This window comes from Salvelinus fontinalis, chromosome 13 (assembly GCF_029448725.1).
Source record: "Salvelinus fontinalis isolate EN_2023a chromosome 13, ASM2944872v1, whole genome shotgun sequence".
Taxonomy (NCBI): domain Eukaryota; kingdom Metazoa; phylum Chordata; class Actinopteri; order Salmoniformes; family Salmonidae; genus Salvelinus; species Salvelinus fontinalis.
In genome coordinates this window covers 42,144,991-42,171,526 of record NC_074677.1, presented here as the reverse complement: position 1 = coordinate 42,171,526, position 26,536 = coordinate 42,144,991, and positions in this window count along the sequence as shown.

The window sequence follows — 26,536 nt, the reverse complement described above, 5'->3', positions numbered from 1 at the left end:
AGTGTGTGTGTGTTAGTGTGTGTGTGTGTGTGTGTGTGTGTGTGTGTGTGTGTGTGTGTGTGTGTGTGTGTGTGTGTGTGTGTGTGTGTGTGTGTGTGTGTGTGTGTGTGTGTGTGTGTGTGTGTGTGCACGTCCCTCAGATGAGGGAGGACAATTTTTCTTTCATGAGCATGGCCTTATTTCTATTACAGTATATCGGATGATTGTCATTCATATTCCATTCACCCAGTTAAATTTAACAGCGATAGGTTGAGGCTACTACATGATACTCAAATTTTTCCTATATCCATCATGAGGTTGCTTCAACCTAGCCTATGAATATAGGGAAGGACACTCAACAAGCACAGCACTTACACAAATGACTGATGATTGGCTGAGAGAAATTGATGATAAAATGATTGTAGGGGCTGTTTTGTTAGACTTCATTGGAGCTTTTGACATTATTGACCATAGTCTGCTGCTGGAAAAATTTGCGTGTTATAGCTTTACACCCCTGCTTTAATGTGGATAAAGAGTTATTTGTCTAACAGAACACAGAGGGTATTCTTGAATGGAAGCCTATCAAATATAATCCAGTTAGAATCAGGAATTCCCCAGGGTAGCTGTCTAGGCCCCTCGCTTTTTAACATTTTTCCTACAACATGCCACTGACTGAGTAAAGCCAGAGTTTCTATGTATGCGGATGGCTCAACACTATACACGTCAGCTACTACAGCGACTGAAATGACTGCAACACTCAACAAAGAGCTGCAGTTAGTTTCAGAGTGGGTGGCAAGGAATAAGTTAGCCCTAAATATTTGTAAAATAAAAGCATTGTTTTTGGAAGAAAACACTCACTAAACCCTAAACCTCAACTAAATCCTGTAATAAATAATGTGTAAATTGAGCAAGTTGCGATGACTAAACTGCTTGGAGTAACACTAGATTGTAAACTGTCATGGTCAAAACATATTGATGCAGTAGTAGCTAAGATGGGGAGAAGTCTATCTATAATAAAGCGATGCCTGCCTTCTTAACAACACTATCAGCAATGCAGGTCCTACAGGCCCTAGTTTTGTCGCACCTTGACTACTGTTCAGTCGTGTGGTCAGGTGCCACAAAAAAAGGACTTAGGAAAATTGAAATTGGATCAGAACAGGGCAGCATGGCTAGCCCTTGGACATACACAGATAGCTAATATTAACAATATGCATGTCAATCTCTCCTGGCTGAAAGTGGAGGAGAGATTGACTTCATCACTACTTTCATTTATGAGAGTTATTGACACGTTGAATGCACCGAGCTGTCTGTCTACACTATTGGCACACAGCTCGGACACCCATGCATACCCCACAATACATGTCACAAGAGGTCTCTTCACAGTCACAAGTCCAGAACAGACTATGGGAGGCACACAGTACTACATTGAGCCATGACTACATGGAAATCTATTCCACATCAAGTAACTGACGCAAGCAGTCAAATTAAATGTAAAAAAACTGATTGAAAAACACCTTATGGAACCCTTCTCCTTTCACCTCTTCCCTTCACTTGTGGACCTCAATGCACAACACATCAGCTGTATGTGACCAGGCGAAAAAACCTTTCCAAGCATAACCGCTACACACAGCCTACATCATTGTCACCATATTAGCTAAAGTAACGTCATAGCCAGCATAGCTAATAGAACTAACGCGTTAGTAGACCCGCTACAATCATGCAGTAACGTTACAGTGTACAGTCAGTAAGCAGTTACACCGGCGGACCCCGGTGGCAATAAATTTGTAAAACCAAAAGCTTACCTTGACTTGGAAGAGATCCAGTGTTGTGTTAAATAGTCATAGCCAGCTAGCTAATATAGCATCCCTCTGTTTGAGCAGGGTGTTTCAGTAGGCTAAACTAGCTAGCTGCATTTGCTAGCTAAGTAAGTGAAACTGAAAGTGAAAATAGTAATGAAATCTCTTTCTCTCGCTCTATTTCTCTCTAGCTTCTCCTTCATTTAGGAAGAAATTAATTTGTTCACAACTGTTCAACAATTTTCTTTCTCTTTCTTTGAGTCAACTACTCACCACATTTCATGCACTGCAGTGCTAGCTAGCTGTAGCTTATGCTTTCAGTACTAGATTAATTCTTTGAATGGGTGGACAAAATGTCAGTTAATGCTGCAAGAGTTCTGATAGGTTGGAGGACGTCCTCTGGAAGTTGACATAATTATTGTGTAAGTCTATGGAAGGGGTGAGAACCATGAGCCTCCTAGGTTTTGAATTGAAGTCAATGTACTCAGAGGAGGGCCGAAGCTAGCTGTCCTCCGGCTACACCACGGTGCTACCCTACAGAGTGCTGTTGAGGCTACTGTATACCTTTGCAAAATAGTGTGTTTTAATCAATTATTTGGTGATGTGATTATATTTAGTATAGTTTTACCTAAAAAGGCTAACTGGAGTACTGTCAGTCACTGCATGTACTGTCTGTCAATGCTCAGACTCTACCCTAGTACGCTGTGGCTCACTGAAAGGCACAGTCATGAAGACAGGAAAGATGTCTGTGTTTAGGAGAGACTGAGCAGCTTCTCTCTGTCTTTCTCTCCCTCGCCTTGTCTGTTTTTCGCTCTTCATCTTTCTCTCTCTCTCTTTCCCTCCATTTCTCTGATGCTCTTCGTCTCTCTTTTTGCTCCCTCCTTCTTCTGTCTGCCCCCTCTCTCTCTCTCTGCCTCTCTTGTTCTCATTCACTCTATCCCTCTCTCTCTGTGTCTTCAGATGCCCTGATGTCTCATATCAACACGTTCCTCTCTCTCTCTGCATGTTTGTGTGTATGTGAGTCTGTCTCTCTGTTCCTCTCTCTGCTCTCATTATGTTCCTGCCATTCTCTCTCTTTCCTCCTGATGGAGGGAGGGTGGAGATATCCGCATTGGTTGCTATGGCACCAGACATCTCTCTCTCCCTCCTCAGACACAGGGGTAAGTGTGATTCTGTGTGATAGTGAGTATGTCTGTCAGTTTGTGTGCGTGTGTGCGTGCGTGCGTGAGTGTGTTGCTTGCGTGTGTGTGTGTATGTGTCTGTTAACATGATGTGTGGGACAGTAATTGGCATCTTTGTCAGCTTCGGGGACGGAAGGTTTCCATTTAGAAAGATCACCATTAACTCTCATTAAAACTGATTAATTTATTGGTGAGTGGCTGCAAGACTGTGCCACCACATTGTTAGCTGGTGATTTACTTAATGAGAGAAATGGCTATAATTCACTAATGGCAGATTTGAATGAAATGAGGTAGCAGCTGGCATATGATCAGACGATTATCATAAATAGATTTGATTTGATCTGTGAGTCTGTCTAGGTCTGTTTGTGTCCTTTATGTGGGGATTGGTGTGTGTGTGTGTGTGTGTGTGTGCGTGCGTGCGTGCGTGCGTGCGTGCGTGCGTGCGTGTGTGTGTGTGTGTGTACCAGACAGAAAGTGTTTTTTCTAACTCATAACATTACTATTGAGTCAGAAAATTAATGCATTATGCAAAAAAGTACAAAAAAGGTCCTCTGTAGCTCAGTTGGTAGAGCATGATGCTTGCAATGCCAGGATAGTGGGTTCAATTTCCGGGACCACCCATACGTAAAATGTATGCACTCGTGACTGTAAGTTTGTTTGAATAAAAGTGTCTTCTAAATGGCATTTATTATTATTATGAATATATATAGTCATTAAGCTAAATCTACAGCCGCTCTCGTTTTCCACATCTATCTATCTCTATCTATCTCCCTTCCCATCTCCCTCTCCCATTTTCTTTCACCCCATCTCCTTCTCGCCCTCCCCTTCTCCCTCCCCGTCTCTCTCCCTCCTTATCTCTCTCTCTCTCGCTCTCCCCATTCCTCTCTCTCTCTCTCTCTCTCTCTCTCTCTCTCTCTCTCTCTCTCCATCCCTCTTTCTCTCTCCCCCTCCTTTTGCCCCTCGTCTCCCTAGCAGTTTCCCGTCTCCCTGACAGTCTCTCTGTCTCCGTCCTCGTCTCTCTCCCTTCCCGTCCCTCTCTCTCTTTCCCGTCCCTCTTTCTCCCTCCTCGTCCCGCTTTCTTCCCGTCCTGCTACCTCTCCCCGTCTCTCGCTCTCCATCCCTCTACCTCTCCCTGTCTCTCGCTCCCTATCTATCCCCCCTCTCCATCCCCATCTCTCTTCCTCCCCGTCTCCCTAGCAGTCTCTCTCTCCCTCCCCGTCTCTTTCTCTCCCTCCCCGTACATCTCTCTCCCACCCGTCTTCCTCCTTCCCCATCTCCCTGCCACCTACTCTCCCTCCCCGTCTCTCTCCCTCTCTCTCCCTCTCCCTGTCTCTCTCTCCCTCTCCCTGTCTCACTCCCAGTCCCTCTCCCTCCTTATCTCTCTCTCTCTCGCTCTCCCCATTCCTCTCTCTCTCTCTCTCTCTCTCTCTCTCTCTATCCCTCTTTCTCTCTCCCCCTCCTTTTGCCCCTCGTCTCCCTAGCAGTTTCCCGTCTCCCTGACAGTCTCTCTGTCTCCGTCCTCGTCTCTCTCCCTTCCCGTCCCTCTCTCTCTTTCCCGTCCCTCTTTCTCCCTCCTCGTCCCGCTTTCTTCCCGTCCTGCTACCTCTCCCCGTCTCTCGCTCTCCATCCCTCTACCTCTCCCTGTCTCTCGCTCCCTATCTATCCCCCCTCTCCATCCCCATCTCTCTTCCTCCCCGTCTCCCTAGCAGTCTCTCTCTCCCTCCCCGTCTCTTTCTCTCCCTCCCCGTACATCTCTCTCCCACCCGTCTTCCTCCTTCCCCATCTCCCTGCCACCTACTCTCCCTCCCCGTCTCTCTCCCTCTCTCTCCCTCTCCCTGTCTCTCTCTCCCTCTCCCTGTCTCACTCCCAGTCCCTCTCCCCTTCCCTGTATATAGACCAAATTCCAGTAGAGGGCAGTGTCTTTCCACTATGTCCGATTCCCCACTCGGACACATAACTATCTTTTAATAAACAATATTACAAGACAATAATATTACAAGATATTTTAATAGATCAAATAAAATTCATTCATTCAGCAAACACGACATATCAGAACTTTATAATGAACTCTCCCCCTGCACTCTCTAGCATCTCTCCTCTCCCTACAGTATCTCTATAAAGACTTATCTCCTCCTTTCTTCCTCAAGCTCAGAATGTATTCTTATTTTTGTTGCATTGTAAGTGAATGTGACATTCCACACAATGCTAATTGTAAAGGTATAAGGATGAGGTGAACAGTCACCTCAGGTCAAGTCATATGGAGAAAGCATTGTCTAGTGATAATAACTTATTTGTGTATGAAGGAGAATATAAAAAAAGCAGCATAGGTTAAACTAAGAAGATTAAATAGTTGCAAAGACAGGTCATAGTCCAGCAGAAAGGTTAATTAATTGTACATATTATGATACAATTCTCAAACTTACACTAGTACTAATAATGGAACACGAATCACTTTACACAGCTGTACATTTCAATGAAACATGGTGAAGCCCCAAAACTACCCTCGCTGGAAGCCTGTGTTTCAGACAGAAGGAAGTGGATGGCTGCAAACGTTCTACTTTTAAACTCGGACAAAACAGAGATGCTTGTTCTAGGTCCCAAGAAACAAAGAGATCTTCTGTTGAATCTGACTATTAATCTTGATGGTTGTACAGTCGTCTCAAATAAAACTGTGAAGGACCTCAGCGTTACTCTGTTTCGGCTTCCATGGGACGTGACATGCGACCATCGTTGATTGCCTTGCTCCTCTTGCTCTGCTCCTTCTTCTCCTTTATCAGATGGGGGAGCTCCGGGCAACACCGGCCAGTCGGATAACAACAAACGATAAGGCGGAGATGCATCCAACAAGCGCGAACGCCATCCAGCCACCGGCGTAGAAAACATAAACATGAGCGATCCGGTTTTCATCCAAACGAAAAGATACCAATAAATATAGTTACTAAATAACATTACATTTTTCAGAGTATCTTTCTCAAAAACATGTGTATATTGTCCCATACAATAATCTATACTCTTAATTTCGATGTTCCTAAAATTATTATTATTTTAAAAAACATTGCCAACCCCACTGCAGTTCCCCTGGTCGCGACCCTGATTTTGAATACCACTGCTCTAAAGGACTAGTTTTCCAAAATGACTGCCAACCAGCTCCATAGGGCCATATTGGACAGAATTCACATAGCCATATCTCCATATGTAACCTTTATTTAACTAGGAAAGTCAGTTAAGAACAAATTCTTATTTACAATGATGGCCTACACTGGCCAAACCCGGACAACGCTGGGCCAATTGTCCGCCACCCTATGGGACTCCCAATCACAGCTGGTTGTGATACAGCCTGGATAAATGTGACCCATTTCAGGAAACTAGACGTATGTCGCGGGTCACTACTTCACAGGAGAGCCGTTTGAATGTAAACTTTTTGGGGCAGAAATGCCTTCATGTAATACTTTCATGTGTCTTAATAACAAACTTGTATGCCACCAGTAAATACGAATACAATTCTTAAATTAAGAGCCTAGTTTGTTTAGTCACAGAAAAATACAGCCATCTTCCAGCTTGCCATGATTGGCTGAGATAATGAGTGGGCTGGACATGCCGAGAGATGAGTTTGGATTGGTCTGTCATATAACAAGCTTCTGTCTATTTGAGCTGGTCAGTATGTGCAGGCACTCCTGTCTAACGCAGATTTTTTTATGTATCGCGTAGTAAAACGGCATGTGTTGCTCACCACTTTCTGGAGGACCGAGTTTTGAAATCAGTGGAATTTGAGTACGATAGCTAAAGAGATGGAGAAAACACCTGTCTCCGGATTACATTTTCAAACTAATCTTCAAATTAAACCATGGCATCCGTGACAGGGAGACGCGTTCATCCACGAATGAAGTATATGGGTAAGATAATCTAGCATTACGTGTATGATCTTATTATTTGTATCTCAGAGCCATTTCTATTGCTAGTTATAGCCTAATGTTAGCAAGCTATCATTGAACCTGGATGGTTAGCTGCCTGTAGAGTAATGCAGGGTAGTAACGTCATGAGTTGGTATTATGGTTCATTGTTTAGCTAGCTAGCTAGCTAGCTACATGTCTTAACAAAAAGACTCCACTATGCAAGTACTGATTTCAATAGAATGTCACTGCAACAACTGTTAATATACGTAGCTGGTAAATTCGCTCTGGCTATATACTCTGATTTCAGAACACGGGTAAGATAGTCTAGCTGGCTACTTTGGAAGATATTACACATTTCTAATTTTGACATCAAGCCTTTTCATTTCAAGTTAAAGTGTACTGTTAGTTAGATAGCTAATGTTAGCTGGCTGGTTCGCTGGCTATCGTTATGTGCATGATCTTATTATTCATATCTCAGAGCCATTTGCTTCCACTGGAGCCGCTTCCAGTTGGCAAGTGTGAAAAACCCAGAAGGGTGGCCGTTTCTGAGATAATGGATCCGGCGTGCCTGGCACTGACGACCATACCATGCTCAAAGTCACTTAGGTCACTCATTTAGCCTCTTTTAATGTCTAAACGAACAGTAACCGAATGCCTCAATGCCTGTCTGCGTGCTTCATATAGCAAGCCATGGCCACGTGACTCACTGTCTGTTAGAAGGGATACATTTTCGTGAACAGCTGGTGTACCTAATAAACTGGCCGATGCGTGTATGTTCATGTCATCTTCGCCAATAAACTGCATCCCAGTAAAAACAACTTTGACTGCCACCACCAATTTCTGTACGCTAGCTTCACTTCTTCTAAACCTGAAAATGAAAACGTCTAAATACTATGCAGCGAAAACAGCCAAATATATCCAAAATCGGACTTTTAGTAACCATGTTGTGGGTCTGTTACAAGACGAAACTCATGACAGATTTCCAGAAAATCGTCTTTGAGTAGATCAGATTTGTTGAATGTGAGCCGATGGCTGTGACCTGCGTTCCATTGACCTCTTTACCGCATCTATGAACAGAAGCCATTCCAATAGAACTCTACCTTTTTTGGGAATGGGACGTATCGGACACGATGCGAAGGCTATTAATACTTCTTATGCAAATCACTGTTTTGGTACACGTTATATATCATTCTAATTCACAGATGTAACGCAATATTTTGAAATCGTTAGGAGCACGCTGAAATGTGATCCTCTCAATCAAGGGATCAAGATATCAATAGAACACAGTGATTTGGAGAGCATTCTGGGCACATTTGTTGTCATATCTTCAAAGACAAAAAAAAAACACATGATGAACTCGAATGTATTTTCCAAACTACCTTGGACATTTTAAGCTATCATTAGGCTTAAATCATTCAAATGCTCCTTTAAGGTATATAGTATTATTGTACCAAATGAGATAAAATTATCATAAAAGGCACGGTGTTGGGCATATTTGGAAGTAAGGCTACTTCTAAATGTATTCTTAAGTAAATAGGGTACGTCTATATGTCTTGGTACTTGTAACGTCTGCTTCCAACTCACACTCTCAAACATGTAGTTCCCCTGAACGCAGCTCACTTCCAGCCCACTTTCCAGCTCCCACTCGCAAACACATAGTTCCCCTGAATGCAGCTCACTCTCCAAATCCCAATCACCTGAATTCTGATCACCTGTTCATGTAGTTCAGTTCTTTGCACCCCATCATTGTGAGATATTGTTTGTTTTGTGACACACTTCTATTCGTAGTGCTGTTTTTCCTGTAATTTACTCCTCCCGTGTATGATAGTTTTTGCCTGCCTCAGTAACGACACCTTTTGCCTATTCCCTGCCTGTACTTTAGCCTATCGGATTTCCTGTTATCAACCTATTGCCTGATCTCCCAGACGACGTTACTAGCCTTTTCCCTGCCTGTACTGTTGCCTTTTTGGACCCCGTATTGTAGGACCTTCTGCCTACCCCTGGACATAGCTACCTGGTTCCTCCTGTGGTCCTTTACAATAAACACCTGTTGCACTTGAAACCAGCTCTCTGTCCCCCATCGTGTTCATTACAGTACTGTATTTAGGGTACTTCTATACGTGTTTTAAAGTAGTTAGGGTACTTGTGTGCGTGTTTTAGAGTACACTACATGACCAAAAGTATGTGGACACCTGCTCGTCGAACGTCTCATTCCACAATCATGGGAATTAATATGGAGTTGCCCCCCCCCCCCCCCTTTGCTGCTATAAAAGCCTCCACTCTTCTGGAAAGGCTTTCCAGTAGATTATGGAACATTGCTGTTGGGACTAGCTTCCATTCAGCCACAAGAGCATTGGTGAGGTCAGGCACTGATGTTGGGCATTTAGGCCTAGCTCGCAGTCAGCGTTCCAATTTATCCCAAAGGTGTTCGATGGGGTAGAGGTAAGGGCTCTAGGCAGGCCACTAAAGTTCTTCCACACCGATCTCGACAAAACATTTATGTATGGACCTTGATTTGTGCATGGGGGCATGGTCATACTGAAACAGGCAAGGGACTTCCCCCACACTGTTGCCACAAAGTTGGAAGCACAGAATCGTCTAGAATGTCATTGTATGCTGTAGCGTTACGATTTCCCTTCACTGGAACTAAGGGGCCTAGCCCGAACCATGAAAACAGCCCCAGACCATTAATCCTCCTCCACCAAACTTTACAGCTGGCACTATGCATTGGGTCAGGTAGCGTTCTCCCGGCATCCCCCAAACCCAGATTTGTCCGTTTGACTGCCAGATCGTCATCACTCCAGAGAACGCATTTCCACTGCTCCCAAGTCCAATGGCAGCAAGCTTTACAGCACTCCAGCCAATGCTTAGCAATGCATATGATGATTTTAGGCTTGTGTGCAGCTGAAACCCCTTTCCTGAAGCTCCCAACTAACAATTATTATGCTGACAGAGGGAGTCTGGTGGAGTGTTGCAACCAAGGACAGACGATTTTTACACGTTACGCGCTTCAGCATTCGGCGGTCTCGTTCTGTGAGCTTCTGTGGCCTACCACTTTGCGGCTGGGCCGTTTTTGCTCCTAGACATTTCCACTTCACAATAACAGCACTTACAGTTGACCGGGGCAGCTCTAGCAGGGCAGAAATTTGACGAACTGACTTAATGGAAAGGTGGCCATGTTGAAAGTCATTGAGCTCCTCCAGTAAGGCCATTCTACTGCCAATGTTTGTCTACGTAGATTGTATGGCTGTTCGCTCGATTGTATACATCTGTCAGCAACGGGGGTGGCTGATATAGCCAAATTGACTAATTTGAAGGAGTGTCTACATTCAGACCCCTTGAATTTTTCCACATTTTGTTACGTTACAGAATTGTTCTAAAATGTATTACATCAATTTTTCCCTCATATCTTTTGGCTAATTTATAAAAATAAAAAACTGAAATATATCACATTTACATAAGTATTCAGATCCTTTACTCAGTACTTTGTTGAACCACCTTTGGCAGCGATTACAGCCTTGAGTCTTCTTGGGTATAACGCTTGGCACACCTGTATTTGGGGAGTTTCTCCCATTCTTCTCTGCAGATCCTCTCAAGCTCTGTCAGGTTGGAGGGGAGCTTTGCTGCACAGATATTTTCAGGTCTCTCTAGAGATGTTCAATCGGATTCAAGTCCGGGCTCTGGCAGGGCCACTCAAGGACATTCAGAGACTTGTCCTGAAGCCACTCCTGCATTCTCTTGGCTGTGTGCTTAGTGTCATTGTCCTGTTGGAAGGTGAACCTTCGCCTCAGTCTGACGTCCTGAGCGCTCTGGAGCAGGTTTTCATCAAGGATATCTCTGTACTTTGCTCGGTTCATTGTTGCCTCGATCCTGACTAGTCTCCCAGTCTCTGCCACTGAAAAACATCCCCACAGCATGATGCAGCCACCACCATGCTTCACCGCAGCTCTAGGAAGAGTCTTTGTGGTTCCAAACCTCTTCAATTTAAGAATGATGGAGGCCACTGTGTTCTTGGGCCATTTAATGCTGCAAAATTGTTTTGGTACCCTTCCCCAGATCTGTGCCTAGAAACAATCCTGTCTCGGAGCGCTACGGTTAATTCCTTCAACCTCATGGCTTTGTTTTTGCTCTGACATGCACTGCCAACTGTGGGACCTTATATAGTGTTGTGACTTGACTTTTACATTAATCTGAAGACTGTTATTTATCTAATTGACTGCCTCCATATGGATGAGCTGACAGCATGGGTGGACCACAGAGGGTGCTGCGCTCTGCACAACGCATCCCCGGGGGCCAACTACCTGCCTCAAGGACACCTACAGCATCCAATGTCCCAGGAAGGCCAAAAAGATCATCAAGGACAACATCCACCCGAGCCACTGCCTGTTCACCCCGCTATCATCCAGAAGGCAAGGTAAAAACAGCTTCTATCTCAAGGCCATCAGACTGCCAAATAGCCATCACTAGCACAGAGAGGCTGCAGCCTACATACACAGACTTGAAAGCATTGGTCACTATAATAAATGGAACACTAGTCACTTTAATAATGACACTTTAATAATCTTTACATATCTTGCATTTCTCATCTCATATGTATATACTGTATCTCAGTCTGTGCCGCTCTGACATTGCTCGTCCATATATTTATATATTCTTAATTCCATTCCTTTACTTAGATTTGTGTGTATTAGGTATTTGTTGTGAAATTATTAGATATTACTTGTTAGATATTGCTGCACTGTTGGAACTAGAGACACAAGCATTTCGCTACACCCGCAATAACATCTGCTAAACAGGTTTATGTGACGAAAAACTAATAATAATAATTTGATTTGATTTAAAAAGTTACCATCTCCCGAATTAAACTCTAGAAGGTCTTTACCTATTACATCTATAAACAGTCAACTTATTAATCATAACCTCGTATCATATCATATCATTCTGAACAGTCGTAACCTCCTTGCATCTGCAAAAACCTGAGCCTTACTTATGATTCAGTACTTCACAAAATGTATTCATTATTTATTTAAAATCAAATCAAACTGTATTTGTCACATGCTCCGAATACAACAAGTGTAGATTTTACCGTGAAATGCTTACTTACAAGCCCACAACCAACAGCGCAATTCAAGAAGAGTTAAGAAAATATTTACCAAGGAGAGAAAAAGTAACACAATAAGAATAACAATAACGAGGCTATATACAGGGGGCACCAGAACCGAGTCAGTGTGCGGGGGTACAGGTTAGTTGAGGTAATTTGTACATGTAGATGGGGGTGAAGTGACTTTGCAAAGACAATAAACAGCGAGCAGCAGCAGTGTACAAAAGGGAGGAGGGGTATAAATATTGTCCAGTGGCAATTTTATTAATTGTTCAGCAGTCTTATGACTTGGGGGTAGAAGCTGTTGAGGAGCTTTTTGGTCCTAGACTTGGCGCTCTGGTACCGCTTGCCGTGCGGTAGCAGAGAAAACGGTCTATAACTTGGGTGACTGGAGTCTCTGACAATTTTATGAGCTTTCCTCTGACATCACCTATTATATAGGTCCTGGATGGCAGGAAGCTTGGCCCCAGTGATGTATTGGCGCCTTACGGTCAGATGCAAAGCAGTTGCCATACCAGGCGGTGATGCAACTGGTCAGGATGCTCTCGATGGTGCAGCTGTAGAACCTTTTGAGGATCTGGGGACCCATGCCAAATCTTTTCAGTCTCCTGAGGGGGAACATATTTTTTTGTGCTCTCTTCACGACTGTCTTGTTATGTTTGGACCATGATAGTTCATTGGTGATGTGGACACCAAGGAACTTGAAACTCTCGACCCGCTCCACTACAGCCCCGTCAATGTTAATGTGGGCCTGTTCGGCCCGCCTTTTTCTGTAGTCCACGATCAGCTCCTTATTTAATAGCTAATTAAATGAGAACACAAAATAAACATACACACTTTGCACCGGTTACTGACTGGAGATTTAATACACTGAAAACAGGTCCCTAGCGGAATGACAAAAACATGTCTGCTTGTTAAAGAAGAGCTTGAGAGAGAGAGGGATAGAGACAATTAACTTTGGTTCATTCATAAACTACTCTAACCTACAGTAACCATATACTTTGCACACGAAACCCTGCCCGCTTTGAGTAAGAATTCTTGACTGTATTTACGTGATATGCCTGGGTTCGCCGGGGATCTCTCGGCGAACAGGGCAGCCTTGGAAAGGGGGTTGGTTCTTTTCGTGGCACTCTTGTAAGGCTCTGATTGTCCGAAATGGTCTTCTATTGTTCTATTGTTGTCCTTCTTTGTAGTTGTCTGGTATCCGGTGACTTCTCGTGTAGTCCTGGACAGAACTACAGAGTAGACTTTCCTTCCATTCACTCTTGAATAGGCTTCTTTGAAGATAGGCTAGCAGAGTAACAGAATGATCCTACTTAAATTCTCTTTCGAAGATACTTTACTTAGAACAGCTAATCAGCCCTACCGGTGAGGTTATCATCTCCACCGCGTGATGAAATTCAACGTTGAAGTCACTTTAAACATGTAGCGGCAGCTTCAGGCTGGTCTGGGATAATGTGTTTTTTTCTTAACCCATAATTTATACAGTTCACTCAAAAGGGGCGGTTCAAGCAGGTTGGCACGCTCCCTGAACTCACTCCGGGCGATAACTACTCACTGTGCAAAGTTAGGAAAAACTCTTATCTCTAATAGCTTCTCACATAACACCCTGCACTTAACAAAAACACTCTCATCATTTTTCATATTACATGCACAACGCATGGAAACTTCATACCGCATACACGATAAACCTCCGTATTCTAAAAGGAACGCTCCAAGTGTGTGTACTTTCCAAGTTACAGTATTTCCTTCAGATTTTTTTATTACCTCACAAAATAACAAACAATATGACATTAGTGTTCTATAGATCACCTCTGACCATTCCCCTTGTTCTATGCTAGAAATATTGTTCCAGTATTTGCTTTTGAACGTTTTAGAGTTTCAGTGGGAAAAAGTCTGTTGAAACAAAGCACATTCCTTTGGTGTGTCTTGAGAGCGCAAGCCTGGATCTTCTCCCTTGATTTACACCAGGGCGTTAGTTGTTAACCCCATGAATACTTTCCGAAGGCACTGTATTGTGTAGTTAGGGTACTCCTACAGGCCTTGGAACTGACGTTGGGGTACTCTTGTAGGTGTTTTAAATTAGTTAGGCTACTATAGCTGTTTTAAGGTAGTTAGGGCACTTCTACAGGTCTTGGTACAGCACAGGGTACTTCTATAGATCTAGCAGATCGGATGGGGAGGGTAAGAAGACACTGTTTGAGCCTTAGGAACTGGTACTGGAGCTGTTCTGACAGCTGGGCTAAGGGAGGGTGGGAACTGCGTGTGTGTGCGCATGGGTATGCTCGTTTGTGAGTATTCACTTGTGTGTGTATGCTCACTTGTGTGCATGTGCTCATGTGTGTGTCCATGTGTGTGTCGGTGGTGTCGGGTGAAGGAGGTGTGTTTTTTTCCGCCCTGAAGGGCCTCTGCTCTGGCGGGGGGGGGGGTAAGTTAAGGCGGTGCGAGGCTGGGGGCCGCAGCAGGGGGCGGCCCTGTTTCAGCTGAACCCAGTGCACTGTAGCAACACTCAGGGCGTGAGGTCACAGAGTCCAGCATTCCTCTGGAGCCCTGTCTGTTTACACGACTGCTGGTATTCATTATTTATATCTGTGTCCGTGAGTTTCTAGTAGACAGACCATATGGTTCAAGATAAAATAGCCTAATTAATTAAATAAATCACCTAATCAACAATGGCATTATTTTCAATTACTTACTGCAACTCGTCCAACTAATAACTTTTTTCACAACGGCCACCAGTTTAAGGCCAAAACATTTGAAAACAAAAACATGTTGACATAGTAAAATAAATAAAAGTGTGTAAAAAATATATAGCAGATATTTCATGCTGAAACCGTCATATTAAACACCAAGTTGATGGTTTACTAAGTATTACTAAGTTGATGGTTTATATTTAGGATAATGTTTTACAACTTTGTCATTAAATATTTTATTTTAAAATCATCTTATTTAATTATTTCATATTTTACACACACCTGTGATAATCTGAAGTTGCGAAAAGGGCCACAAGATGTCTTGTGATGTCACCAGATGGCATTGTCTGACATGCAGGGTAGCAGAGAGAAGCGAGGTCTTCACATACAGCAGATGACTGTCTCTGGCACCCTGGCTATTCCCTATGTAGTGCACTACTTTTCACCAGAGCCTATGGTAGCCCAAAGTACTCTAGTCAAATGCAGTGCACTATTTAGGGGATAGGGTGCCAGCCTCTATTTCTCTTTCTCTCTGGGTCTGACTCTAAAATGCACCCCTGCAGCCCATCCTGGCCCCTAGCCCCCAGCCTGGCCTGCCTGACCCTAACTAGCCGGGAGGAAGGGAGGATGTAGCTGTAGCTAGCTGTAGGCCTCTCTCCCAAGGCAGGTTAAAATGTAACCATGTCCGTGTTTTCTCAGGGAAGTGTGTTTATCTAAAGGACCAACTGTGAGGCCCTTTTGTTTAACTAAGTGGAGAGGCTCGCCCTAAAAGTAAAGCTCTCTGAAAACACACACACACACACACACACACACACACACACACACACACACACACACACACACACACACACACACACACACACACACACACACACACACACACACACACACACACACACACACACACACACACACACCAGGTGGCCCTTCTCTCCTCCCTTTACTGCTGGTTAGGGACAGGACAGTGTGCCCAATGTGGGTGTGTGTGTCTATACATTATTATTCTGAACAGTGCAATAGATACAGATGCACAGAGCACTAACTGCCTATAGAATAGAACAGATTAGCCTTATAGATTCATATGGCACAACCCACTGAAGCCTTAGATGAGTAATGACATAGAAATGAGAATGAATGTGCTCTAAGTTTGACGTTTAGAGCACCTTCAAAATTTGACATTTGGAGAAATGTAACATTTTGCTATGAGCTAGATGAGCACACACACACACACACGCACACATACACAGAAGACAGACACGGGGTAGGGCTGCTGCCTTGTCTTCAGTTTGGTATCTGCTGTAGCTCTATCCCCTGGGGCTGGAACTGTAGAAGACATTTGACACATTCTCCAGTGTTCCCCTTTGCCCTGCATCTGTTGAAGAATGGTACAGTATGTGCTGTCCCACGACTCATATAACTCATACGCACACATAAGCACACATATACCTGAAAAAGGAAACATCTTCACACATTCAGAAAGAAAAATGTTTACAACAAAGACACTGACACTCAGTACAGATGATCCCTCACTTGATGACACCTCAAATCATGGACACCCTAATGATGGGAGGGAGGGAGAGAGAGAGCAAGAGAGAGAGGGGGAGAGACGGACTGAGACAGACAGAGATGGAGTGGCAAGAGAGAGAGAAAGACAGACGGAAAGAGAGAGAGATAGTGAGAGAGGGGCGAGAGAGAGAGACAGAGAATAAGGAGAAAGAAACAGAGAGAGAGACAGAGAATAAGGAGAAAGAAACAGAGTGAGAGACAGAGACAGATAGCGGGCTATTATTATTCCTCTGGAGATTACAGAGGAGGTGTAAAAAATATAAACAGCCCTCTAGTCTAGACCACTCCCAGTGCCAAGTTTGTGTGTGTGTGTGTAGTTTAGAAGATCCCAAACTTACAAACAACTCCCAGTGCCCATGACAGTACTTCACTCCCCAGGCACAATCATGCAATAAAACACACATACAACTCACAATAAAACACACATACAACTCACAATAAAACACACATACAACTCACAATAAAACACACATACAACTCACAATAAAACAAAGTACACATTGCTTAGAAACTTCACAGCAGCACCTAACATCACCAGTTCACAGGACAGCAACACTCCTCAGTCATTAACTACAGTAAGTATTACCTTTCACCCCCCCCCCCCCCCCTCTATGTTCTGCTGACTCCGTTAACTACATAGAGCAACAAAACAACTGATTTAGAAACCTCAGGGCTAATTCAATCACTGCACTCACACTGCTCGCGCACGTCAACGAGCGTTTGAGTAGCCAGGCGCTAAAATAGAACTTGGTTCTATTTGTGATGCTTAACGTGCTGCAAGTCCCGCCTCTCCCATCTCCTCAGTGGTTTTTAGGAGCATATACCGACGTGGGTGATTGAAAGATGAACTGAGGTCCACATCCAGTCCCGTCGGTAGTGGTAATGCACCTTAAAGTTGGTTGCCAACCGCCATGTAAAGTCCAAAGAAGAAGAAGAAGAAGCCTGAAGGAGGAGAGATTACTAGAAACAAACTTTTAGCCTTTTATCTGTGGACTAATTGTCGAGGACCTTGTGCATTTCAGGTAAAATAACAACCAAATGTTTATATCCCAGGACAAATTACCTAGCAACAGCAAGCTAGCTAGCTAAATTGCCATAAATGTCTAATGCTTTTCGACCTGTCCCCAAATAAATATAGTTGGTTCAGAGTTTGTTTTGATATTTCAACCTGCGTGTCCTGATCACATTTGGTATGGAGGGACAAAATCAACATGCGCGTGCAGACAGCATGTTATGATCCCAAGGGTGGCCAGACTTAGCCACAAATATGCAGGGGGCTCCCAGGGGAGAAGCATGAAGAGGACCTTGAGGCCATAGTGACAGAGCAGAGCAGGGGGACCCGGGGGCTTTAGGGCTGAGGGATAGGGCTGGGGGGCATAGCTGGCTACAGCGCTCTGTTAGTCCAGTCTGTCAGACTGGACTAGCAGCCATCCTGCCCAGCCATCAGTCCTCCCTGGAAATACTTCTGGGAATTAATGGGCCTCACTCACAACATGCCCTCTCTCTCTCTCTTCCATTCCTCCTTCTGTCTCTCTGTCTATGCACAAGTCCTCCCTCTATTCCTCCTTCCTTTCCTCTCCACACATAGTCTCTCTCCATTTCTGTCTCTTTCTTATGTGCCTTAACATGCCTTCTCTCCCCCTCTCCATTACCTCCACTCTCTTTCCCTTCCTCCCTCCAGATATATTATTTTACTCAATGACACTTACTCACTCGCCACTTAATCAATATCAAGAGAGCTGTTAAAGCATGAGGTAGCACACAAACACACAGACACACACACAAACACGCTCACACACACACACACACAGCTCACCAAAGCTAGCTAGCAAAAATATTGCAACACAAACACATGTGCACACGCAAACACACAACTCCAGCCCAGGCTGAGTGGGTGAGAGAGTTCAGCCTGCCTGCCTGCTTGCCTGCTTGCCTGCCTGCTGTGCAGTGGTCCTTAGGATATGATGGAGAGGAAACGCAGTGTGACATAAGCGCTCTGGGAACACGTGGGCCTACTCACACTAACCGCTATTTACTTTTCCTGCCCACATATCAAGCTTCTCTCCTCCACATACAAGTAAGTAAGTAAGTGGGTAAGTAAGTAAGTAGAGTATAGGGTACCATTGAAGATGCAGTTCTTTCCACATTGCCTTTGGAGAGGGAGTATGATGGTTCTGAATAGCAGCATGGGAATACTGGGAATACGTTTACAACCAAAAGGCTGACACGCTGACTCAATCAAACCCTAGGTAGGTAACTCCCTTGAGGTGATGTGTGCACATAAATAATTGATGTGTGCACACACAAAAAAATGACTTGTACAACAGTGGTGGTCAGTGCCGTTTCAGATGAGGGAGGACAATTTTTCATGAGCATGGACTTATTTCTATTACAGCATATTGGATGACTGTCATTCATATTCCATTCACCCACGTAAATGTAACATCGGTAGGTTTAGGCTACTACATGATACTCTAATTTCACCCTATACCCATCATGAGGTTGCTACAACCTAGCCTATGAATGAAAGTTTACAACGTAGCTGCACACCGGTCGAGAGACAAGTTTGAGGTGACAGACAGTGACACATGGACAGACAGTGACATTCAATACCGTCTTGCACACTCTTGCCTGCATCTAGCTGATCTAGGGCGTAATCATTAGTCCAACATTTGCAAACAAGAGTTTCTATTGGACAAATTCAGGTATGTTTATCCACGTTTTGTTCCATTTGCTTCTGTTTAAGAAACGTTTTTCAACAGAATCGGTGGAATGAAACCACCCCTGATCACGCGTAAACACAGTTCACAGTTTCATAGCAGCCACGTTGTGTTCCTTCTTGCATCTACGTTATGCGCTCTCCTCCTTTCACCTCTTCCCTTCGCTTGTGGACTTCAAAGCACAACACATCAGCTGTATGTGACCAGGCGCAAAACCTTTCCAAGCCAAACCGCTACACATCATTGTCACCATATTAGCTAAAGTAACATCATAGTCATAGCTAATAGAACTAACGCGTTAGTAAACCCACTACAATCATGCAGTAACGTTATAGTGTACAGTCAGTAAGCAGTTACACTGGCGGGCCCCTGTGGCAATACATTTGTAAAAACAAAAGCTTACCTTGACTTGGCAGAGTTCCAGTTTTGTGTTGGATAGTCATAGCCAGCTAACGTACGCTAACCCCATTCCATACAAAAAGTATATAGTATAGTATTGGAGAAAAGTTGAAAAAACCGACCCCTCCGACGCTGTACGTTACAACGTGACGTGTCATGTCGTAACGTACAGCACGCATAAGGTGTAGCACTTCTCTCACCGTTTAAAAACAAGAAAGGGACAGGGACGGGGTAAGGGGGGGATACCTAGTCATTTTTTGCGTCATCACTGCTAGCTATCATGACTCTCAAAAGCCTGTTTACTTCTGAAGATCACTTTAGCACTTCCCTAAAAACCCGATTCAAATTCGACACAAACCCTTCAAATAGGTACGTAATGACACATTATATAAACTCTTTATAGTGTTTTATTTACATTTTAGAGGCAATAAGGTGATAAGTTGGACAGATCGATTGAAAAAAGCCGTTTCCCCACACGACATCGCTCCTTCTCACAATCGCGCAATAGGTTTCGCTTCCCCACCTGCCATTTCAAAAAAAGACCCGACAGAGCTCATTGTCTTCTTGAATCATACAGAGATGGGCATCATGAAGGTCTCATCATTGATTTTGTTGGAAAGGGGAGAAATTGTGCTTTACAATGGTATTGATATTACAGTTGATCTGGAAGTATTACGTTTTTTGGGCGCTAAAATAAGGTCAATTGTACGGACTAGCGCGATGTACAAAAGTGAGTTAGTTTACGTTAGCTAACATAGCATCCTTCTGTTTGAGCAGGGTGTTTCAGTAGGCTAAACCATCTAGCTGCATTTGCTAGCTAAGTAAGTGAAACTGAAAAAATGACACTATTTCTCTCTTGCTTCTCCTTCATTTAGGAAGAAATGAATTATTTCAAAACTGTTCAAATATTTTCTCTCTCTCTCTTTGAGTCAACTACTCACCACATTTTATGCACTGCAGTGCTAGCTAGCAAAAGCTTGTGCTTTCAGTATTAGATTATTTCTCTGATCCTTTGATTGGGTGGACAACATGTCAGTTCATGCTGCAAGAGCTCTGATAGGTTGGAGGACGTCCTCCGGAAGTTGACATAATCACTGTGTAAGTCTATGGAAGTGGGTGAGAACCTTGAGCCTCCTAGGTTTTGTATTGAAGTCAATGTACTCAGAGGAGGACGGAAGCTAGCTGTGCCCCGACTACACCATGGTGCTACCCTACAGAGTGCTGTTGAGGCTACTGTAGACCTTCTTTGCAAAATAGCGTGTTTTAATCAATTATTTGGTGACATGATTATGTTTAGTATAGTTTTATCGAAAAATGATAAAACTTTTGAAATGTAAAAAAAAAAATGTTTTAATTAAATTCACCGAGGAGGATGGTCCTCCCTTTCTTCCTCTGAGGAACCTCCTCTGGTGTACACCCAAAATGTTAAGCAAACCAACAACCTAACAATCTAAGATTATGTCAACACTACATGAAAAGAGATTTATATTCATTGTGGACAAAATACAATATTATCCCAACTCTACCTTGTAATGTGAATAGAATGTAACTTCTTCCATGGGGTAATTCTGATAAGGGAACCTTAACACCAGACATTCAGCTCCTATTTCATCTTAATTGCTTTACAACCTCAATAAAGAACCTCATCAGTCAGGTTGATTGGTGTTGTAAAAGCAAAAATGATTGTTGGCTTATAAACTGATACCCTCCTGGATTGGCAGGTGTTGCAGTAAGGTTTCGGAAGGTGTTGTAGCCTTCTAATAGCAGTTCTCTTTCATTATTATCCTGTTCCACAGGTGTTGAGTACAGATGTTGATTGCATTGTAGGGGATCGACAGGTGGGCACTTTCACACACAGTCACACATGCACCCACGTGAAAAGTCACATACTGTATATACACATCTTTTTTTCCCATGGCCTCGGCTATGTCAGTGTGATAGAGGTTTTGTGTCTAGCACCAGTGCACTATAGGAACCATTGGGAGGCATTCAATGCCATTGGAAAAATATGATCTAGATTGTAGCTCCCGGCACCAGCATTCCACAGACTGAGTGATTATTTATACATTTTAACTGCTATACACAGAGATGAACATAAATCGGACAATTGAAATTTGGGCAATTCATATTCACAATTATTGTGCAACAAACCCCACAGTCAACTACTCTCTCACCTGCCAGACTCACCGCCCTCCAGCGGCTGTGGGAAGAAACCAAGTCAACAACAGCAACAACAGCAACCATGACCATGGATGCTTCCCAAATCACACCCTTTGCCAACATAGTACACCACTTTTGATCAGGGCCCATAGTGGTGTAATTTGGGACCCTTCCCGGTCCATACATTTCATCGTGAACTAGGTCAAAAGACACTATTAGAGACACACAACACAGTCAGACAGAGATACTTTCAGTTCATATCCTGATTCTGGATCACATTCTGGAGCAGCTAATTATACTCTGACATGCATCCCAAATTGCAACCTTATCCACTACATAGTGCACTACATTTGACCAGGGCCTTGGTCAAAAGTAGTGCACTACATAGGGAATAGGGTGCCATTTGGGACACACTTTCTGCGAGATAAACAGGCTTCTTTAAGAATAGAGCTGGGGACCTGCCGCCGAGCCATCTGGGACTAAAAGTCTGTATCGTATTTATAGCTTATAATTTTAGCAGAGGCCTGGGGCTGCTGGTTGTCTGTCTGTCTGCTCGACTTAAAGCTATCTGTGTACGTGAGAGACCTCAGACCCAATGACAGGGAGATGATTGACTGACTGATGACACAAAGGGGCTGGAGAGAGAGGAAGATTGCTGGTAGATAATATGAAAAGTTTGGCATGACAATGACCATAGGAGGGTTCAAGACCGTACAAAACAGATTTACGGGCCAGGTTCAAATCGGACCATTAGCTGACAAACAGACAAACAAATAATTGATAAAGAGGGGAGACAGAGAGCGAAGGATAGATATTAATATCAAACTGTTATCATATAATACATTCTATAATAACCACAGCACATCCCTGAGTGGAACTGCAAGTTGGCTCTCTAGTACCCACAGTCCTTCTATTGAACAACTTATACAGCAAAACCTATACAACAAAAGCGCCATCCACCTGTCTATCATCCCCCTTTCTCTCGCCACATCTCGCTCTTTCTCCCCCTCTCTCTCACCTCTCTCTTGCTACCCCCCTCATCATTCCCCTCTCCCTCCCCAACCTCTCCTGTCCCTTTCTCTTTGTCTCTCCTCACTGTCAGGTAGTTCTGATCTCTTGTTTCACAAACACCTCATTTGTCCTGTGTGGTCTATACTTGATGACAGTAGGGGAACAATGAAAATATGTCTGAGTATGAAAGAATATGGCGGAAGTATCAGATAAATAAAAATGTACTATACAGAAGGATGGGCTTTTGTGTCAAAGAGATGTAAGCAGAAACATACAATGAAAATGTATGCACTCACTCACTTTGGATAAAAATATCTGTTTGGTGTAATACAATGAGGGTATTGGTGCCGGGTAAGCTCAATCAAAGGAACGGAAACAAATACAATACTCGGGTGGAAGTAACAAATTACAAATACTCTTGTTACTGTAATTGAGTAGCTTTTCTGAGTAATGTCAGTAATTTTTCTTAAGTATGTTTTGAATGAAGTATTGCACTTTGCTGCCTTTTTAAAAGCATCCGTTACAGAGTACAATTTTGTAGGCTATCCATAATAATAGATCATGAGGGCATGGAAAGTTTGCGAGAGCCCCTCGGGGGCCAGAAACAAAACTGCTCATCATTGTCTAGTCAGTGACCAATCAAATCAAATTCCGCGCATTGCATCAGTACTGGCCAATCACGTCAAGTTGTGCATACAAACTGAATGATAGTTGGAAGACTTTTTAAAGGCAAAAATAACTTTAGTTCGAGACGTATCGGGAAAGAGAGGAAACATTTTTATCAAAGCGGTGTGTGTGAAAACATTGGAAACGGAGGAGACTGACCAGTTGTCCTTCAAGCACAGGAGAGGCGAGGCAGTGCATGCTTTGCTTACCCAGGTCGGAGGTGGAAGCCTACAAAAATGTGTTGGGGAAATTTTGGCAAAAAAATCTACAAAACGTAGTCCACTATTTTTGTTAAAGATTCTAGTTTTGGAAAAAGAAACTGTATTGACATAAAATGTTTAATCGAAGGGAGAATGTGCAGAATGTAGGCCAAAATCCATCTCACTTCCACTGCCAGCCACTGGGCTTCTTCTCATCAGCATACTGCACTTAGTAGTGAGTGAAAACGCCAACCGGATGCTTCACATTTATTCATCCAGTGAAATATCTGGCTCATTCTATCGGTGACATTAGGTTAAGGTCAGGAAGTCAGTTATCTAGCTAGCTAGCTAGCTAGCTAACATTAGCTTGCTTGGTTATGACATATGCATGTACTTTGCCTGTGTAAATTAGTATATTGTTCATCTAAAAGCCAGAGATTCAATAGGTCTAACTTTGAATATTACTGTGCGTATAACTACTTGAGTCTACACAATATGTACAGCAAGACATGGATCCATTAGACATCTTTTTAGGTCGGAGAACATCTGACACACTTCAGTCTCAGTATCTGAGAATAACAAGTATGGGAAGTCTGTTTGTGCTATTGTACTGTCAGCGATATGATGAAGTAAGTTGCCACATAAAGCAGCATTTGCCACTATACAGGTTTGGCCTACCATTAGCAATCGTCTTGACACAATGACATAGACAGATGACAATGACAAGACAGAGCAAAAGAGGCAGCACTCATCTGATGAAGATGATTTCGTTTCATCATTGATGCCCAATAGGTCACAAGATACAGGGGAGCTGGATGGGGACCTTGCCTGTCTGTCAGACAACATGGACTTGCTTCATTCATCTCCAAACATAGAAAAGCTGTTCCTCAAACTGAACACAGGCCTGCCTGCCTGCTTCTACAGCCTGTGAGCATATTTTAACCTGTGTTGGACTGCTATTCACTGCAAAGTGAGCCAGGATAGACTTGTTAACCTTTGAAAATCAGTGTTTGCTGAAACCGAACAGCAAGTTCAAAGAAAAGTGAAGGCGCTAGAACAGAACTCCTTAGTTTTGCTCAAGAAACACTACATTTAAGTCGGTTCAGTTGCCGGAAACACGACCCAGTCGTTCAGGACTTTTGTTCTGCATCTATCGATGTGACCTAGCCGTTTGTTCTAAATGTTCCATTGCCATACTGGCTGGCAACGTTCTTATCCCTTGCTTGCTAGCTAGCCAAATACGGCTAACTTACAGTCACGTCAAACAGTGCAGACGCGAGCCGATGTTTGTCAAAGAGGATGGTCGGCGGACCGGAACATAATTATAATAATTTGTACACTGCAAATTGACCACAGTTATTTTCAATTAATAATAATTTCATACCTTGATTACATTGAGACATGATCGCATGTCAATTTTTTTCATGGGAATACTTGGGAACAGATTTCCTAAATTAAAGTAATTTTTAGCTGAATTCCTGGTGATGTTTAAGTATTTTTTTTAAACGAAAAAAAAACAAATCTCCCCCATCCCCACGCTAGTCAGCAATTGCGCTAACGGTAGTTAGCAACTTCCTTTATAGGGGAGAGTGGGGTAAGTTGAGCCATTTTTTACATTCAGCATCACTCCGTCAAGGGAAATAAAGTAGTATTTCTAACAAAGACATGTAAAACTATTTCAATATGTTGTGTATCCATGGAAATAATCAGAATTCATGTAAACATGACAGTTTTGAAAACATAGCTTGTCCAAAAAAAGAGGTCTCTTGGCAAAACTTACCCCTGGGTGTGGGGTAAGTTGAGTTGCGCGACAACGTAAGTTAAGCTGCCTACACATTTATGTGCTGAATGAAATATTGTGTTATTCATGTTCATAGTTTTGAGTGTGAGTACTTTTTGAACTCTACAAATATTTTCTCTCCCACGCACTGGCCGCCTTTCATTCTAACCTGAGAGCAAACAGCCATACTGACTTTCACTGAATGAAATATTACCACTACCTTTTTAAAACCATGTCTATCTTTATTTCTCAAAAAATAAATAGAGATGCACACGAATTATGCTCCATAACATTTAATGGGTATAGCAAACAATATTTCGGCACCCAGTGTCTTCTCCTTCTATCTTTATTTCCCAAACAAAATGCAACACAATTCAAATCGCTTTTTTGTCTTTAAAAATATTCAAACATCTTATAATATAGGCTTAAAACCTAACCAACACTTTGTACTTTTTTTTTTAACACTTTTAACATTGGCCAGGCCCTGTTGTTACCTCATGTCCCAGCGATAATGCTTTGCATTACGCCTGGGAAGAAAACACTTCAACTTGCTAAATTTACAATTTGCTCAAACCATTGGCTCAACTTACCCAAAGCAAACATTTTGACTATATTAGCCCACACAGCTACAAGGATGCACATTCATGCTAAGTTCAGAAACTCATATTGAAGCTTATAGAGACCCCAACTGAAGTATAGAACAATCATAGAATGATCCACTTTGATTTAGATACAAACATCATGAAACCTTTAACACAACACATTCATTTGACTTATAGATAAAGGGCCTCATTGCCAGAATCCCAAACTATCCCTTTATGTACCTCAGCCTTGGGGCCAAACAGAGCCCGGGTGGTGTGAGACCCTCTGCTGATGTAGAGCTGCACAGGTGGCAGGAAGGAGGCCCAAACAGGTTCAGCAGTTCTATATCTGTATGGTTGTTTCCCTTCCCCAACCCTGCACCTCTCGCTCTCTCTCTCTCTTGCTCTCTCTTTATCCTCACCCCCTGTCTCTAATTCTCTCTTTTCCCTCCCTCCCTCTCCCTCCCTTCATCCACATGACAGCTGTGTCACCTGGCGAGCAGCCGCCACATGTTGATACGTGGGGAGCGAAACATGAAGGGAAGGGGAGTGTGAGCACCAGCTATTTTAGAAAAACAAATGTGTGCGTAAAATAACACATTGCCAGAATGTTATCTGGATCCTTAGCTTTAAGAAAGAGGTTTCCGGAGGGGCGAGTGGGGGCCGGGCTTGGGCGAAAACTCTGTATCAGTAGCCACGACCTTGTTTATTTTGGTCCTTTACTCTGGTCAATAGGCAGAGTTCTTAGAACTGCTCACCAGGTTCCTGAGGCTGACACCACCACGAGGCCCTGTTGGAGGGGACTCCCTC